A 5,257-nucleotide genomic window follows, 5' to 3' on the forward strand; every position below is an offset into this window, starting at 1 on the left:
TGCTGGTATTTTCATTATTATTATTATCCTTTATTTATATGGCGCCACAAGGCAGCACCCAATTACAGAGTACATATGCACATAATCAAAACAGGAAAACAGTGATTTACAGTTGAAGACAATATAGGACAGGGTAACTAAGCATAACTACACCAGTAAATGACAGAGATAAGTTCCAGGTGGCCAAAAAACTGCATGATTTGGGCAGTTGAGGATTATTAAAGTAAGAAAAGGATAAGCACATGAGGGAAGAGGGCCCTACTCGCGAGAGCTTACATTCTAAGGGATATTCTGATATTCTTTGTTTACATTTAAATAGATCTTCTATATCACAGCTTCTCAAACTCGGTCCTCTTGACCCTACACGGTTCATGTTTTCCAGGTCACCTGTAGATTTTTAAAATGTGGCAGTTGGTGATACACAGTGCAGCTGCTGGGTGACATGGAAAACGTGAACCGTGTGGGGTCCTGAGGACCGAGTTTGAGAAACACTGTTCTATATAACAGATAATAAGAATTAAAACCACCTATTACAAAGAAAACTAAGGTATTTTAAAGCGTATTTTAAGTTGGGTTGCTATAAAGTTTAATGATTTCATTAACAGTTGTACAGCCCTGCCATAACAGTCCCGCCAATCCCCTGAAATGTATTAATTAAGTAAATAGGGTATGGCTGATTTGTATGCATTTTACATATAAATCCCAGGAAACAAGTTCACCTGACAAAAAGATGCAGTTTGCACAACATGCGGAGCTGAACGCACCTCATTACCATATCCCCCCCAAGGGTAAACAAAGGATTTGCAAGGGATCTGATTGTGGTCAGTCAGGGGGGTACTCAAACCCCCCCCCCCCCCCCCCCTGTGTGCTGCTTGCATTGCCCCCACCTTTGGTGGGACAGTCTAGCTTTTCAGTATACTGGGATGAGCCTGGGGGCAGCCAAGCAGCTTGGGAGTGCTGGGCATTCCACATGAGTAGTAGAAAGGGTGAAGTTATGCCAAGTCAGGTCCCCTTACTGTGATGCATTACCCCTTTTTCTGACGTGCACCTTCGGCCCCTGCAGAGCTCTGACTCCACACTTCCAGTTTTTGAGAGGTATGCAATACTGAGTTTAAATGAGGGATTATTGTTTTAAAGATATCAATTTCCCATAATCATTTAATTTATATCATTTAGATAGAAAACTTACTTGTGGAACCTGTTAATAGAAGTGATGCTTTTTATTTGATGATAATTGACATTATGATAAATTTGCAACTGTTGTTTAATTTTGCATAATTTACAGAATATATTGATATGTATAATATGAGCGCAGAGAATGCAGCACTGACACATCACAGGTCATGTTGAGGTAAACACAGAGGTAGCATACAGTATGTTTTACACAAGGAGTAACAGTCGTGGACGCTATGCTAGGAGAAGACAGTAATATATTTATCTGGAAATGTGATGTGATAGAAAATTATAAATTTACATTGGGCAATTTGTATACATTATATTGCTTTAATGAAGTGTCACATACATATGATAGCCTGGCCTGTGTCTGGTCAGTTATTTTAATAAATCGTTACTAATGTCCCATTTACCAAAATACAATTAAATTCAGATACAAATACAAAGTACAAATATTAAGTTTCAATACATACAAACATCTCTTGACGTCCCCTTTAAATACTAAATAGGAATTTCCTTTTCTGCAGATCAAATACAAATATCAGTTAAATAATGTGACTCCTCTGCTGCAGAAAGACTTTAGTTATTGGCACTGTCACTAGAACTGCAAATCTGTGTGTATCTAGCAAATAAAAGCTTGGGGATTTGGTTCATTTTTTTATCAAAACATTTAAGTCTGTAGCCCGTCAAGGGATCCCAATCCCTGCAAGTCCCTGCACTAGCATATATGCTTAACACACTATAAAACTGTAGTTAAATGCCACTTTAATCTATACACATAAAACTGGAGCCTAATGATAATGATGTTATGCATGATGACCTAAATGTGACTCCTGCACGTGCACTTGCACATCACAACTAATGTGCAAGCGGGATCAGTATGATTTACTGGCAGTCTGGATCCCGGCGGTCAGGAGACTGATGCTGGAATCCCAACAGCCGGAATACCGGCAGACGGCAGTGAGTGCAGCGAGCCCCCACACCATTCATCAGACCCGCCATAGGCGTGCGCAGATGCCGACACAGGGGGTACCGCTCTGGACCTCCCCCCCACCCCCTCTCCGCCACATTATGGTCTACTCTACTACCCCAGTCCAGGACATAGACTGCTTACCTGGCAGCCCAGGTGAGCAGTTTTATGTCCCAGAGCAACGGGTGGACGAGGTAGGTCCTTTACCTGGGGGGGGGGGGGGGGGCGGGGTAGTCCAGAGCGGCACCCCAGTGTTGGCGTCTCTGCATGCCTATGAGGCCCGCTCCCCACACTATTATATTCTCTCTTGGGTGGTGGCATGGACCACCACCCGAGTGGGAATACTGGGTTTCGTTCAGGATTCCGACCACCGGCATTTCCCCAGCTGTTAGTTTTCCACTGTTGGTATCCTGAATGCCGGGATCTCGTCAGCTGGTAAATTAACCGCATCCCATGCATGCCGCGCAGACCAGCTCCCACTGCACGCATCAAGCGCATACAGGGCTGGATGTAGTGAAATCCAAGTTGGCCGGAGGTGAAGGTTCATGGCCAAGCTCAGACATTTTTTAAAGCGGCAATCATTTACAAGGCATGGTTTTGGCTTGTAAATGGTTGGCGCTTTTAAAAAAACATCAGAGTTTTGCTGAGAATCTGCACCTCCGGCCAAATCGGACTTCATTACATCCATCCCTGCATGTGGTGTGCACCTGTGATGACAGGAGAGGGCTGTGGGCAGGGGTAAATATAATAGGAGGGGATGGAGTGGCTGAGTTGACATAGCAGATGCAGAGTCCATTTACTAGTCATTTATATAGTATCAGTGGAAGGGATTACTAGGAACTCAGCCAATCAGATGCGGCTACTGATCATCATCACAGCATATTGAGCACCAGAGGTCTAGAATCTACAATATATATGCCTCCTGGCAGGTATTGCTAGACTGTACCCCGACTAGACATGCATGCCCCCTCCTTCACCAGCTCACCCTCTCGGACTGTTAGGAGTCACTTGTGTGTGTAAGCACAAAACCAGACTCCATATTTTATGTAGGAAATCTCTTATATCCAACACCACATCATCTCCTGTATTGTCTGTGGTCTTCACTGTGGGTGTGGTTCGTTTTATCGACAGTATCTAGGTCGACAATGTTTAGGTCGACCACTATAGGTCGACAGTCACTAGGTCGACATGGATGGAAGGTCGACAGGGTTTCTAGGTCGACATGTGCTAGGTCGACAGGTCTAAAGGTCGACATGAGGATTTTTTTTTTTTGTGTCGTTTTCTTCGTAAAGTGACCGGGATCCCAAATTAGTGCACCGCGTTCGCTCGCCATGCTTCGGGCATGGTGCCTTCTCTCCACTACCGCTTCGCTCGGCACACTTTACCGTTCCAATCGTAGTCCACGTGGATCGTTAAGTATGAAAAAATCCCAAAAATGTTTTTTTTTTTAAAAACTCATGTCGACCTTTAGACCTGTCGACCTAGCACATGTCGACCTAGAAACCCTGTCAACCTTCCATCCATGTCGACCTATAGTGGTCGACCTAAACAATTGTCGACCTAGACACTGTCGATCTTCAGACCGGATCCCCTTCACTGTATGTATCTAGGTAAAAGACACTATACAGTACTTTATGTGTAGAACACCATTGTCCACCAACAATCCACTCCTGGCCAGTCAGTTTTCAGGATACCAATTACCATTTCAAATATGTTTCAATATAGGAAGAGTGTTTTTCCTGTATCCCTGATTCTGTTTATCAGAGATCAGACACAAAATATTGTTCAGCTTTAAAAACTGCAGATGAGAAAAAATACATACTGTATACGCAGTTATCAAGAATGAAGACGGCAGCCCAGATTAAAGACTCTTCACTTTATTTATGGAAATTGGACATAAATGTCTGGGGCAATGTATGCTTTCCCTGTGATCCCCTTGCTTCCAACCAGGCTCTCTACCTCGCTGCCGATTTCAGCAATTTATTATCACAGGATCCTTGAAAAGAGCTCTTTGTGTAATCTTGATGCGGCACTATTATCAGAAAACTTTGGCCTGAGGGCGAATGTGTTCTTTGTGAGATTGTTCGCCTTCAAGTGGTCATCGTTACAGGAAGACGAGCGGTTACAGGCGAGGCACAGGCAGCAACATGTAATCTTTGTGCAAATGAACAGTAAATTGAGACCGTCCTTAATTACAGAGTATGAGGCTGGGGAAGGCAGGATAGGAACCATTTGACAAGGCTGAATTAACCTGCATACACAGCAAACAGAAATTCACGTGTTTTGCAGACTGTTTAACAGATATGGCTTAGAAATAAATAGGTATGTGCTTTTGATCTGTATGAGCTATGGGGGTCATTCCGACCCATTCACACGCAGCGGTTTATCGCTGCGGTGCGAATGGTGGCAGAATGCGCATGCGTGGCGGCCGTTGTGCGTGTGCGCGATGTTGCCCGGCGACAGTGGTCGCCGGATTACGTTGCGTCTAAAGAAGAAAGCGGTCGCAGGACGGACCGCAAAGAAGATTGACAGGTAGAAGGCGTTCGAGGGCGGGTCCGGACCGTTTGGAGCCGTTTTCGAGGAGTGGTGAGTAAAACGCAGGCGTGCCCAGCAGAACGGAGGGCGGAGGAGTGACGTCAAAGCCGGGCCCATCATCACTGGATCCATCGCACCGGGTAAGTATGTCCAGGGCTAGTCTAGTTTTGCTTGAATTTTCTTTAGCTCAGCAGGGCTGCACAAGCGATCGCAGCCCTTCTAAGCTAAAATACACTCCCCCGTAGGCGTGGACTAGTTGATCGCAGCAGTAGCAAAAAGTTGCTGGCTGCGATCAACTCGGAATGACCACCCATATGTCCTGTTTGTAGAACAGTCTTGTCAGAATGGTTGCCTAGGCCATGCACACACAAAAAAAAGAGAGAAAAAAAAGTATACTATCAGTGCTGGAGTGACCACCAAGTATATACTGTATATATTTTCAACATATAATTAATTACTACTTAATAGAAAAATGACAAGCTATTCATACCCATCTCTGCCAAATACCAGCCGGGAAAGTATACAGAAGCAGCATTTAACTGTCATTTAAGGTGTAAGATGCACAAACTACAGTATTCT

This window comes from Pseudophryne corroboree, chromosome 10 (assembly GCF_028390025.1).
Source record: "Pseudophryne corroboree isolate aPseCor3 chromosome 10, aPseCor3.hap2, whole genome shotgun sequence".
Classification (NCBI taxonomy): domain Eukaryota; kingdom Metazoa; phylum Chordata; class Amphibia; order Anura; family Myobatrachidae; genus Pseudophryne; species Pseudophryne corroboree.